The following is a 14748-nucleotide window of genomic DNA, read 5'->3' as shown; positions in this document are numbered from 1 at the left end:
GGGAGGGGACATTGCGTTGCTTCCTGGCCACAGGCCTGGGGTCTGTAACCCTGAGCAGGTAGGTTAACCTGTCTGGGATTCAGGGTCCTCATCCCCGAAATGATGACAATAACGGTACCTACGCACGTGTCTATTGAGAGGGGTAAATGACACAATGCACAGCAGAAAGCCTGCAGGCACCCTCACACCACATCCACAGACCAGAGCTGCCGGTCTGTGGCCAGGTTTGGCCAGGCCACTTCTGTGATGTCCCAGCAGGTCAAACTGCTGTGAACGCTTCTGGACGCCATCTTGGCTGCATGCTTCCCTCCCTGCAGACAGCTCCACAGACACGCTCTGAGGAACAGTGGCCTCAGGCCTGCTGCAGACACAGGATAGGTAACTCTGGCCCTCAAACCCCGGGTCACTGGCCTTGCTTCTTTCTTCCTTTGTTATTACAAGTGTCATATGTGCCTTCGAGTCAGACTTAAAGGCGTGGACCCTGAGGCACAGATGGCCGACACGCTGGCCTGGTCCTGATGCTAAGCCAGACAGAGCAGCACGTGCTCGGCAGGCCTGGGCCTGACTCCCCGAATCCCGTTACCACCCCCTGTGTGATGCGGGATGCAGGCTGGGGCCACTGCCTCGAGGATGAAATGGGTGCTCGCCTTCTCCCAGAGGCCCCGGCTCCAGCCCACCCTCGGCCAAGGCTCCCTTTCTCCTGAAGCAGCTGCGTCTTCTCAGCGGGCCTGACGTCACCCAGCTGCTCACACCTCCTAGAAAACTGCCCCACATCTTCCCCTGAGACCTAGAACTTTCTTCAGCGCCCACAGCGACCTTTCCACAAATATCTGAACCATGCACTGAGGGGTAAAGAACTACACTAGGCCCTGTGTCCCTGGGTTCACATCTGGGTTACCCATGCCACCCATCTGGCCCTGGGTTACCCATGTCACCTAGCTGGTCACACTCCTTAACCTCTCTGTGTCTCGCCTTCCTCATGAAAACCAGGGGAAAGAGCAGCCCCTCTTCCGGGCTGTTGGAAGGATGAAGTGGGGTGACACACAGCGGCACTGTAAACGGTGCCTGGTAAGCACCCCACCGCCCGTGCCCTCCCTGAGCCGTTGTCGCAATCCCCGTGCAGCCCCCACCCTCTAGCCTCACCCACAGGCGATACTAGCATCCGAGTGAGTGAGTGAGTGAGTGAGTGAGTGAGTGACTTTCTGCCCAGCTCTGCCGCCTCCGCCCAGGTCCGGCGCCCCAGGTCTCGGGGTTCAGAGCCTCGTCACCCGGAGCCGGGGCACCCAGAGTCAAGCCTTCCTTTCCACTCACAGGGCTGGAGGTGAGGTCAACCTGGTCCCTGGGCCAGGTCCATGGTCCCTCTGGCTGACCCAGCCAGTTCCCAGACACTCCCCTTTCCTCTCTGGCTTCTCTGCCATGCTGGCCTCGGTGGAATCTTCTAAGAAGAAGCTCTGTCCATGGGGATGGAGCTCTTCTTCTCAAATCCCTTTGACCGATCCCCCAGTTCTTCAAGATGAAGTCCAGACCCCCGGGCTGGCCCTGCAGACCACACGCTGTGGTCCCAACCCATGGTTCAGGCACCTCAACGTGCCATCCTCTGTTCCCTTCCATCCTCCAGGGTGTGTCCGCCTGCCAGTTAACCCCATGGGGGTGGGAACGGGCCCCTCACTCACTCCTGGCAGCCCCTCCCCTGGCACACGGACCTCATCTTCCACCACCCAGACACACTTGATCCACTTTTCCACCCAGCTCCAAATCTGACCAGCTTTTCCTCATCTCCTGGCTTCAAACAGAGGCCCTCCTACAGTCAGGGCTGCAAGACCTTCCTTTATGTTGGTTTTAGCTGCTCTCCAATGTCTTGGCTTGGCCTGGTCCCCTCTGAGTCCTCTTCCCTGTGCTCAGAGATGTTTATGAAATAATTGTGGGCAGTTTGCTACGTAGACAGGCCAAGATCTGGCCTCGCCGCCAGCATAATGAACAAGGAGGGGTTATCTAAATAAAGCAAGGATGCCGTGATTTCCAGCCGTCAACTGGGATGAGAAATGCTACTCCAAGATGTTCTACTGCTAATGCGAAATGAGAAGACCATTTTTTTTTCCCTGAAGAGCCCCAATTCTGGTGATCACCGTGCTTTCAAAACTAGGAACCTAACTGAGTTCATTTTCACTCCAGTTCACTGGTCATGAACTGCTGCTACTGCTTTTACTACTATTTTAAGTGAAGACCTGACACAGGAGCCAGAGCGCGGCTGTCAGAGGGGGTCACAGACAGCTGAGGCCATCACGGTGACTCATTTTCTGGCATGTGCCTAATCATTGGCTCGATGCTCCCAACGCGGTGCCGAACCTATGACAGCAATACACCACTCAGAGGCTGCATTCTTCGAAATAAGCTATTGTTTCCACTGCTGTGATACAACCCTGTACTTCACAAACGAGCGTGTTTGAAACTATAGTCATCAGTGGATGTTTTCCCAAGCCTCATTACACAGTTAACACAATGGACCATAATTTCAGGTTCAGGCTTTTACGTTCACTTGCAGGGAGAAGAGATGTAAAAACTTTTTATGCCCTTTTATAGAATCTGGAGACAGGACATGCGGCTGAACGTGGGCTGGAAAGGCCATCATCCAAACCCAACAGGGAGGTCAAGGTGCACATCTGCTTTTGTGTACACAGTGAGGGCCCAGTGGGCTGTGGGAGGTGGTGGTGGGGCAGCCCCCTCACCCCGGGCTGGAGAAGCAGCAGACACAGAGGCCGGTTTGACCTCCCAATTACCACTACTTTCCTGTAGCAAAAAAAGAGAGTCAAGAGGAAGTTTGTCAAAACAACAAATATTGTTGAACACCTATTTATCTCAAGCTAATGAGCTTGGAGTGGCGGTTGACCAAGCTCTGAGATGTTTCCTGTGACAAACATAGACAGACGTATCAGAATTTAGATTGTCTACGGAATCTGACTCTACCGGGGAATGTGTAAATCCTCTGGGTTTTTCCGTTTGAATCAGCCAAGTGTCTTCATTTCCCGACACCTTCCCCAGTGGATCTACAGACTTGCTCAGTATTTTACCTCGTTTCCAAACATATGTTTTGCAGGAAATCATCCTATGGTGTTATCTCGCAGAGAGGAGTCTGCAGAGCAGCTGATCAAACACATGTGAGACATCGCTGACTGTGTTCCACGCTGAACCTAGATTATTTATTTTATATTCTCTTTAATGGGTAAAGGATGTCATGCAATGATGCTGGACACAGCTTAGGTTTGGAGCAAAGACCTCCTCCAAAATCCTTCACTGGACCAACAGTCGGGAGACCCCAATCCGATCACAGGCTGCTCCACCATCTCCACATCAGTCAGGACAAGAGCAAGGATGAAGGGGTGCCCAGGTCCGAGTGGCACCAAGAGGGTGCAGTTGAAGACCTTGTTGTCCCACCTGCCATTCTTTACATCCACACCCTCATCATGGAGGTGACCAGACAGCAGCAAACCACTTGCTCCTCCCTCAAAATCCCCAGCCTGCAACATCAGGACCTCCTGCAGAGCAACAGGTGGTCACTACCACACTTGGACAAAAGAAAAGGGACGTAAGTGAAACCTGGTGCAAAGCTTTTTCTCCCAATGATATATCACTTCTGCACGTAGAAAATAAATGAAAACATGTTTCCATGCCAATGCCTATTCAGCATTATAAAAACACTCCCTACCTAGTCTACATATAATAAATGCTGGAGAGGGCGTGGAAAAAAGGGAACTGTCCTGCACTGTTGGTGGGAATGTAAATTGGTGCAGCCACTATGGAAAACAGTCTGGAGATTCCTTAAAAAATTAAAAATAGAGCTAACATATGATCCAGCAATCCCACTCCGGGACATGTATTTGGAGAAAACTCTAATTCGAAAAGATACATGCACCTCAGTGTTCATTGCAGCTCTATTTACAATAGCCAGGACATGGAAGCAACTTAAATGTCCATCAACAGAGGAATGGGTAAAGAAGATGTGGTACATATATACAATGGAATATTACTCAGCCATAAAAAAGAATGAACTAATGCCATTTGCAGCAATGTGGATGGACCTAGAGATTATCACGCTAAGTGAAGTAAGTCAGACAAAGACAAATGTCATGATATCGTTTATATGCGGAAACTAAAAAAAAAAAAAACAAGATGCAAATGAACTTATTTGCAAAACAAAATGAGACCCACAGACACAGAAAACAAACTTAGGGTTACCCTAGGGGAAGTGGTGGGGAGGGTTAAATTAGGAGTATGGGATTAACATACACACACTATTATATATAAAATATGGAAAAAACAAAGACCCACCGGATAGCACAGGGAACTCTACTCAATATTTTATAATAACCTATAAGGGAAAAGAATCTGAAAAAAATATGTATATGTATAACTGAATCACTTTGCTGTACACCTGAAACTAACACAACATTGTAAATCAACTATACTTCGATTAAAAAAAAAAAACACTCCCTACCTATATAACAATGTTATGAGAATGAAGTGTGCACCCCTCCCGCACACGAGTGTATTATTAAAACCAGCCCAGTTTAAAAACAAGTCATCCATTACTTCCCATTAATCTTGCCAGGTAAAGTCTAAATGCTGACATACGAATACCTATCATTTTCAACTCAGAAAATGAGAAGTAAACAGCAAGAAAACATTCCAAACATATAATTTCCCCCTGGGGTTGCCATTCAGATGTCTTGTCTAAAAAGCAATGTTTTCCACTGACCGACAGTGAAAATAAAGAGAGAAAAGACATATTCTTCCAACTCCGGATGTGTCATTTATCAGTTGTAACTGACAGATGGAAAGGATTCCACACAGGTTAAGTAAAGCTTCATAAAGCATGATAAGTTATTTTCGTGAGTGTGACTAAAAACAAGCTTAAAAAGAAGAAGAAAACACACCGGGGAATGATGGGCTGGCACAGACCCTGGGGGGCTACGAGCACCTGTACAGGGACCTTCACGACACTAAGGTACCCCCAGGTGGGCGCTCAATCAATTCCACCTGATGATGATGGCGACCCTTTCCACCTGTGAGGCCCCTTGGCGCCAGCTGCAGGACACAGCAGCAACAGCGCTGCCCTGAGGACCACCCGGAATATCCTGCCTCCTAGCTCCTCCGTGCCGGGAGGCCAGAGACGGGGGACGTTAACCCCAGGAGCCCCCATCTCTGACGCCCACCCACCTGCAGGAGGTGGGCGGTGAAAGCTGCCAGGCTTACTGTGGCACTCACAGCGTGACCCACAGTCCGGCCAAGGCCGCCCACAGAAAATCACACCCCCAGCCCTGTGAGTCTGAGTCTGCGTAGCTTCTACTTTGAGGGCAGCCCGTCTGTGGGGCAGGGCAGAGCCCTGCGCTTTCCCAAAACCTACGGGCACAAGACGCAGTGAGCTGAGTCAACACCCTGGGCCCAGGGAGGCGCTGAAACGTCTATGAATTCCTAAGCCAGGATCGGCAGAATGTCCTGCTGGGGGAGAAGTCTGCATTCGAGGCGTCACGTTAATTCACAAACACGTTGTCTGTGCTCCACAAGAGCTGGGATCCCACCCCACCTACCTCTCCCAAAACAACACCCCACCCGGGCGACTCGGGGTTGCACATCTGGAGACCTAGCAACACCGCTGCCATCAGGTGGGTAACATCATGGGTCCCACACACAAGCCAGAAGCCACTCGGATGCTGACAAGCGGACCGTGTCTTCAGAAAAATGCCCTTGAGAAACGCAGGTGGTTCGGAAACAGTCCAGGGGCATCACCTGCGTAAACCAGATGGTAGCTTTAGCCAACGGGACTCTGGAAGCTACGTCCCAGGCCTCTACTCTGTGTGGTGGGTGACCTCAGGGTGAGGGGCAGGACACCAGCCTGGAGTCTTCAGCCATGTGACAATCTCACCCATAAGCTGTAGAGAGAATTACATCCACCAACTTTGGAGCACCGATGGGGGTCCAGCCTCCTGGGGCAGGGCTGGTGACGCCTGTCCCGTCAGCTGGAAAACATTAGTATCACGGATGACTAAAAGGCTGAAATGAGGCAGGTCCTCGCGAAAAGCATTTCTGTCTCCTCCTTCGAGAAAAATGTCCAACCCCAAAGGCAGCATTCCAAAAACGTGAAACATGATGGTCAGTGAAAAAAGAATTGATGAATAACAAGGAAATACTTTACACTGAAATCTTTTTCAATTTAAATTCATCTCGTTCCCAAACTAGTTTTCATTACTTTTGTGAATGTGGTAAAATTCCCCCCCTAACCTCGTTCGGGACACACTCTGCATCTGTGGGTCACTGCATGGAAACCAGGCATCGGCACCTGAGAAGTGGTGGGGGAGGGCAGGGGGGTGATGTAGGGCGGGTAGGGCACGAAAGACACTCAGCTTCATGACCCCCAGGAACACCTCTCTTTAAAAGCTTTTTTTTTTTTATTGAAGTATAGTTGATTTTCAATGTTGTGTTCATTTCTGCTGTACAGCAAAGTGACTCAGTTATACATATATATATACACATTCTTTTTCATATTCTTTTCCATGATGGTTTATCACAGGATATTGAATGCAGTTCCCTGTGCTCTACAGTAGGACCTTGTTGTTTATCCATCCTGTATATAATCGTTTGTATCTGCTCACCTCAACCTCCCAATCCTTCCCTCCCCCACCCCCCTCCCCCTTGGCAACCACCACTTTTTAAATCCACTGGCAGGTCTGCAGACCACTCCTCCTGCGTGTGATGCTGTCCAGACACTGTTAACCACTGAGATGTAAGAAGGGGTTTAGACACAGCATCAGAGGGAGAAAGTTTTCAAGCCAGCTCCATGGGATAATTATAGGCAGCAAGACAGACGGGCGGGCAGACGGGTGGGGAGTTCTGGCAGGAGCTACTCTCAGTGGCAAATGTCTAGATTCTGGCCACAGTGAATCAGTCTCTTTCCAACCTAATGGCTTGTTTATTGAACATTAGTGGATTTTGCTCTTAATTAATAGGGCTCCAGCCAACACAACGATCACTGTTTGAAGTCTCAGGAATTGGCCACGGGAACACAAGTCTACACTTTTGCTGTATTATCACTCCCACCTGAGCTATTTTTAAATTCAACTCCCTAAACATCAGGCTTGCAAGAACTGCCAGAAGCTGATTTGGGAGCCTGCTACTGTGCCCAGGGCTGGGAGTGCGCTTAAACATCACGTCCCCGCCACCTGCACACACACGCGCGCGTGCACACGCACTCGCGCTCACAGCCCGTCTTCCCAAGTCTCCTAACTCAGTTTGCTACCTAAGCATTTAATCATTCAAGCCGCTTCCACGTAACCGAAGGGTCAGCACGTCTGGTCCACTCCCTGAGCTGAAGGCCGAATGGAGCACAGATGCTGAGACAAAAGCTTTGCAGGGGTTCCTCGTCCTGTCTGCCATCCCTTTCCCAACCCACCCAACTTCCCAGGCGGGAACGCTGATTCTCTTGCTACGGCCACCCCGGGGGCCCAGGCTTGGAAATCCTCCTGCCTCCCCCACCCCCCCCCTTCAGGCTGATGCCCATTCTGAACAAGACACAGTGGGCAGGCACCCGTAACAGGAACAGAGACATCGTAAAAAGCAAACTGTTGGTGCCCTGATCTGTTCCAAATGAAGCCATGGGGTCAGGGCCAGGCTGGTGCATGGGGCTCTCCTGGAAGGCCCTGGGGGTGGTGTCACTGCCATCCAGAGATGCCAGCTGCCCAGCAGGTGCTGTCACAGACCCACAGCCACACTGTGGAGGAAACCCTGCACCACGGCTGTGAGGGATGCTCAGAGCAAACTAAGGCCACGTTTCCAGCAGAGGCCCAGGAGCCGCCAGGGGCCCCCAGTCTGAAGAAACTGGGGGTCTCCCAGGACCCTGGAGGAGGGGGAGAAGCAGGGACACCTGCCTGGTCTGCCCACTTTCACCTCAGCTCCCCCAACTCCCCACAGAGAGTCAGAGGCTCGAGCACACTAGCAACGATGCCGGGAAGCTCCCTGGTCCCGTCCCCTCTTCCTCCAAGACTGTAAAGGACCAGGTGATGAGGACACAGCCAGCGGACAGCATGCTGGAAACAGGAGCTCCTGGGTGCTGCTGGTGGGAATGCCACACGGCGCAGCTGTTGTGTAAAGCAGGACGGCAATTCCCGAAAAGTTAAACACAGAACTGTCTACAGTCCAGCAATCCCACTCCTGGGAGGATATGGGGGAGGGAGTCAAAGCAGAGACGGGTATCTGCAGTCTCACGTCCAGAGGAGCAGCCAGTGGTGGAGGCCAAAGTGACCACTGACAAATGCTGTGATTACACTTTCAGCCTTAAAAAGGAAGGAAATTCCGACACCTGCTACCACATGGATGAACCTTGAGGACATTCTGCTAGGTTACATAGGCCAGTTACAGAAAGAGAAATACTGTATGAGTCCACCTATATGAGGTCCCTAGAGGAGTCAAATCCACAGAGACAGAAAGTAGGATGGTGGGCGCCAGGAGCTGGGGGAAGGGGGTGGAGAGTGAGTGTTTAATGGATACAGAGTTTCGGTTCGGGCAGAAAAAAATCGTGGAGCTGGAGGTGGTGACACCTGCACAACAGTGTGAATGGACTTAATGCCACTGAGCTGTACCAATGGTAAATGCTATATCATGTAAATTTTACAACGATAAAAACAAAGACTGGGTCAACAGACATAAGCGAAGGGAAAGGGCACCTTAAAGTAAAGGGCACGTCCCCTTCCTTCCCCCACCTCAGGCTGGGTTGGGGCAGATGGCCCCGGAAGAGGCCCCAGACAGGGAGAAGCAGGTCCCCTGTGACTTGGCATCTTGTCTTAGCCTGTTCGGGCTGCTATGACAGAACCCCACAGGCTGGGTGGCTTCTAAGCAACAGTCATGTACTGCTCGCAGTTCTGGAGGATGGAAGGCCGAAGTCGGGGTGCTGGCGTGGTCCGGGGGGGGCCCTATTCCGGGTTGCAGACTCCTCACTGTACCTCCACACGGTGTAAGGCCCAAGGGAGCGCTCAGGGTGTCCTTTATAAGGGCACTAATCCTAATCCCAATTATGAGGGCCCCACCCCAGAAGCCCACCTCCTAATATCACCACCTTGGAGGTTAGGAATTCAACATGTTCAATTGGGAGGGACACAGACATTCAGACCACAGCAGGACTTCCACAGACTTTCATCTCCTCTCTCAGCCACCATCACTTTGCATCGTCTAATACTGTCACTCTAGTTCCACAAAATCAGACGTCCAACACATCTCAAGTCTGCAGAGGCAGGGTGGCACAGCTGGCAAGCCCAGTCGGAGTGGATCGGGCTGAATGGTGTAGTAACAACTGACCTTTCTGTTGTCCTACAGTCCGGCAAAAGCAAGATGAAGCAGCCAGTTTTTAAAAAGTCAGTTTTGACAAAAGAAGGGTCTATAATTTCTGGGAACACTTCTGATCCTATGATTTTAGATCTCATGTGAGCCTTGAGCTCATCTTATCCAATACCCTCCACGAATCGCGGGGAAGCAGGGCTCATTTACAGAACTGCAGCTGTGCATCGTGTCCTGTGCCACAAAGTTATGACACAATTTATCACCAGGTAGCATCCCTGCCCCCCAGGAGCTCGTAAGTCAGACGGTCAGAGACGAGTAAATAGAAACCCACATGAGGGTTTCCTACAGGGAATCACCACTGCCACAGGAGGCGAAGGTCAGGGCTCTCATCCGAGACTGGAGGAGGGGGTCTTGAGGGCCTTCGATGGAGTCCCCAGCTGCAGCTGGGTGAGGGGGCAGCACCACCTAGGAAAGGAGAAGAAAAGCCCACGGGCCTCGGGGAGAGAGAAAGTCTGAGAAAGCAGGGCACAGTCTGGTTCGGGAGGGATAAGGGGGCAGGGAAAACAGAAGAGACTGGAACTGCATGCCCTCTAGCGCGCCACTGGCCACACCTGGCTGTTGACATTTAAATGAATGAAAATTGAAGAAAGTGAAAAATTCAGCTCCACATTTCAAGTGCTCAGTGGCTCCTGGACTGGACACAGATACAGAGCATCATTAACCCTCACAGAATTTCGTGGGACGGCACCGGGCTGGGAAACAGGCAGGAGTCACCCCAGGACAGGCCAGCAGGCTCGGCTCAGAAGGTCAGTTTAATCCTGCACAACGGACACCGGGACCCAAGTCTTCTTATTCCTGAGCCCGTTTCCCTTCCACCAAGCCTGCCTGTCTGCCTTTGATAGGAGAAAGTCAAACAGGATTAATGACCAGGTACAAGGCATTCTAGATTAGGGAGATACCCATCTGGCCCAGTCGGGGTGCGAGCATGTCCACGTGTGTCCACGTGTGTCCAGGGAGAAAGACAGCCTGCTGCCCTCGTCTGGAGGGAGGGGAGAGTGTCCCTAAGACAACGGTTCCTCGTCTGAGATCTTGGACAACACAGTGAGAAGGAAGGGGGAGAGCGATGAACCAGGACTCCTGGTCTATCTGGCTCAACTCTGGGAATTTGTGTCAGTTTTTTTCAAAAAGGATAAGGACTTCAATGATCTTTCTAAAGCAATCAGTGTCTCTTAAAAAGGTAACATGTGGTTTGGCAGAGGTGGGGATTGGATCTACAACAGGGTTTGTGAGAAAGTGTTTGTGGTCTGGGAACCTGTCTCATCAAATGTACCTCAATAAAATACATCTTAGCCGTTGCTTGAAAAGCTTTTCCTTTAATTTTTAAATAGAAATGATTTTGGCTGTGCAATTTATTCTCATTGAACTTGACCTGTAGAAGACACGGTCCTGGCAAGCAACAGCTCAGCGCCTAGTTAGGGGACAGATGGAAGCCTGTGAAAGCCCTCAAGGCTGCAGTGTGCCCCCAGCCGGGGAAGTGAGCGTCCTCATTTCTGAAGCGGGGGACCATCCCTGAGACGGACGGGAGGAAACGCAGATGCTGCCGGAGACCCACCAGAGGACGCAGCAAAGTCTACTTCAGAATAAACACATTCGGTCTTGAAAACAATTACCATCGTTAGCTGTGTATAAAGCAAATGAAACCATATAAAGTACTGATATAAGTCAGAAAAAAAGTTGAATACTACGACTGGAAGAGACAGGTAAAAAATAAGGAACTATGGGAACATGAAGGAAAAGTGATAAAAGACGCGGCCGTCAACTCAGGGGCTGAAAGCCAGCAAGTGGTCCTGAACGGTGAACACTGCAGGACAAGGTGAAAGTGGAAGCAAAGGTATAAAGTGGTGGGGGGTAGGGGAGAGATGTAAAATTCGCTTAAAAGGAAACCATGAAAGAGTAAAAAGGCAGATTATCACTACGTCAATAACATACATCAAAATTAAATAGCTTTAATCATGAAAAAAATGCAAAGATGAAGATATATAAAAGCCTTCAGTGGATCAGGAAATATCAAATCTATATTCTGTTATAGTATAAAGCAACTGAAAAAAATGTACAACTAAAATTACCCGAAACGTACAATCCACAGACCCCACAATTATATGCGGATGGGGAGAGAATAAAGGGGTGCGGGAAGCACAAAATAAATACACGACCTCTCCACTAAATGTTTTTATTTAGTTCAAGTCCAAATCACAACCAACTGCTCCTATGTTTTAAATTTGCACATCCTCAGTCTAAACATTACTTTGGTGTCAAATATCTCGGCTCACTTTTTAAAACTGATGGTCAATTAAAAATGTAAATTTAATGATAAATTTAATAACAAAGCACAAAAGGCCTAGAAACCTAAACTGCTCCTTGCTGTGCAGACAGCCTATAATCACTGTTTTCTTAATAATTATGGAAGCATTCTCGGGTGTTCAGAAATTACTTCACTTCCCAGGTCCCAAATTAAAGCGGCCACTGGACCCAGACCTGCATGCACGTGGGGGTGTCACTTGCCTGCACCTACCCAATAATAATCCACTCTGCTGGCGCCAGAAAAGTCAGGCAGGGAGGGAGAGAGGAGGGGCTGCAGGCCGCCGTGCCCAGAGTCAGGAGAACCCAGCACAGTACAAACGTCATTACAGCAAATTTAATCGTATATTAGCTTCACCTTCATTATACAACCACTGAGAAATACTTACAGTGCTCTGAGATTATTTGCTATTGTAACAGGGAAATGTCCAACTCCTCTTACGTGTCAAGAAAATTTTAAGAAAAACTACAATTACAAAAGAATAAAATTCCTAGGCTTCCTTTCCACTTTATATCAAACAATAACTTTGACATTCTTAAATGAACTGCCAACATAACATCTAAAAAATACAGCTCAGATTAAATGGGAAAAGTTTAATGAAGCCAATAATTAGACACACTGTCATTTTTAAGGATGTAAATACATTTTCTAACACATTGGCCAAAAGTCTAGAAACCTTAAAAAAAAAAAAGAAAAGGCCTAGAAGCTTAAACCTGTTATTATGGGGCACACCTGTTAATATTTTATTATCTCTGTATGCTCGTGAGATGTGAGGCAGGAAATGCTGAGTTGGCCACCCAAGTTTACGGTCGGGAGTAGCGGCCTCCTATACTGAACGCTACGTTGGGTGTTGAAAGGACTCAAGACGCTCAAGTTACCCACTTGAATTAATATTTTAAAATTTATTTCTTGGGCTTCCCTGGTGGCGCAGTGGTTGAGTCCGCCTGCCGATGCAGGGGACACGGGTTCGTGCCCCGATCCAGGAAGATCCCATATGCCGCGCAGCGGCTGGGCCCGTGAGCCATGGCCGCTGAGCCTGCGCGTCCGGAGCCTGTGCTCCGCAACGGGAGAGGCCACAACAGTGAGAGGCCCGCGTACCGCAAAAAAAAAAAAAAAAAAAAAATTCTTGTTCTAATAACTTGATTAAATAAAGATGAATTTATGCAGAAAAAGGATTACCATCTATGTCTCCAGGAAGCACACTTTTTGATGAGACTGACTAGAAAACTTCACTGATTTTTATATCAGCACACTGCCTGAATGCAGTCAATGGTCAAAGGCACCAGCTGTTTAGACATTTCATGTCACTGGAGACTATTTTATTCTACAGAAATACGTGTTTCCGCCATAGAAAAAAAAAATTAACCAGTATCCTACCAAACTCACCAATGTCCTGTCTCTTATTCATATAGGGTCCAGTGGGACAGTTAACCCCGTGTCCATCACCAACTACTGGGATGGATCTTACACATACTCAAACTAAAAGTAAGCCAATAAACTTTGTCTTAAATGGACTTAAAGATATTTTAGAACCTCATCCAAAGGTAATTTACCTTTCCTTGCATTCTAGAATATTCCATCCATTATTATACCTCAACTGAGCTCTGAAATTCCTAAAACGTCACATCAAGTCTGTTAGTTTTTGCATGTCTTCTTTCCTAAAAGAATACTTTCCCCAGACAGTTTTAAGTTCATCTTAAGTTATGATTTTAATGAAATTACTAGTAAAAACCTATAACTTCAATCTAACTAAAATGTATACTTGTGTTCTCAACAAAGATAACAAATAACTCTGCATTAATAATTTAGGCAGACATACGATGGGTGAGTTTACATTCACTAAGTCCTCTGGCCCTTCAGTAATCCTCAAGAAGGGCTGTCATACACCGTATTTTATAATGTGAAATCTCCTTAATTCATTGTCCCCCATCCAGCCCATTACAAGGAAAAGTGCCAGTTTCAGTGGACGACAACAAATTCGTTACATCAGTTATCTGCTATCGTGCAGAGAAGTGATAACTTACCGAAAGTGGGATTGGATAACCAATCATGGCAGTATCAGAGAAAAACAAATTCCCCGGAGTATGTGGCAAGCACTGCCTTATTCTCAGGCAACATAGGAACCAGTCAGAGAGACGAGACTGTAATTTCGGTGAAGAACCAACAGAAGCTGACTACCACCAATAATGTACCAAAGCCAAAATTTTCACATCTGTGTCTTTCCTTTCTGGTAAGCAACCGATACACCTAAATCATATAAAACATTCAAAAAAACCCAAGACCATTTCTTTCCTCTGATTTTAAGCACGTTGATATTGCTTGACTTCACTAAAATATACTAAAACAAATGACAAATGATACAGTAATTGGGAATAATAGACTTAAAAGCACTATGTCTACATTTCTCGGACAAAGATGTTCAAACAAGCAGATCAGAGGTTCTGGATGTGAGTGTGGGGACAGAACCAAATGCATCAATAATAACAATCTCACTTTTGTTACCATATCCACAGCAAAAGTCCTTAGTCTCCCTGGGGGACTTGGACATGAAGGCCAACCAGAACTCTGCAAAGCACTGTGAACCAGACCCAGGGTGACTGCCCTCTTGCTTACACAGTACCAGCCTGGAAAGAGGGCCCAATTCTTAGGGCTCCCCGTTTCACTTCTACAATCAGATTCCTTTAAAGGATCTCACAGATAGTTTTTGGATACCGTTTCACTGGCCTCTTAAATGTTCTCTGCTTCAAATATATTTCTAAGGTAGTTTTGCCAAAAAACGATTCCGTCTCCTTAAACAGGCTCATTTAAAAAGCTCCAAAGACGGCAGGTTTAGAGGCAATTCTGTTTCACATTTCTCTAAGTCATTTTGCAATGACCCCTGCCATGAAAAAGGATTTCCCATGTGTATTTTCTTTGCAGGAGATTTATTTATTCAAACGTAATTACATAACCACTAAGCGCCCTGCAAAAGAAAAAAGTTCTTTTTAACATTCCTTAGCCTCAGGATTATTTGATTTGCTAACCTGGCTCACTTTTTCCTGGCATTAAAGGGAGAGTTAAAAAAA

The 14748-nt window shown here is 48.1% G+C and overlaps 1 protein-coding gene across 8 annotated transcripts in view; it reads right to left on the bottom strand.

Moving 5' to 3' along the window:
• The window catches only part of COBL (cordon-bleu WH2 repeat protein), a 261221-nt gene that overhangs the window by 244412 nt on the left and 2061 nt on the right, over positions 1-14748 (bottom strand). Inside the window, exon 1 of one of the 8 annotated variants that reach the window (XM_060304921.2) lies at positions 13708-13745. The exons of the other annotated variants lie outside the window; for them this stretch is intronic. The gene's annotated coding sequence lies outside the window, so the exon portion shown is untranslated. Of the gene's footprint in view, positions 1-13707; positions 13746-14748 lie in introns of those variants that run through there. 8 annotated transcript variants of the gene reach the window in all.

The sequence above is a fragment of the Globicephala melas genome, chromosome 9 (genome assembly GCF_963455315.2).
Source record: "Globicephala melas chromosome 9, mGloMel1.2, whole genome shotgun sequence".
In the NCBI taxonomy this organism is placed as follows: domain Eukaryota; kingdom Metazoa; phylum Chordata; class Mammalia; order Artiodactyla; family Delphinidae; genus Globicephala; species Globicephala melas.
Note: the sequence above shows the minus strand (reverse complement) of the source record. Positions and strands in the feature narration are given on the sequence as shown.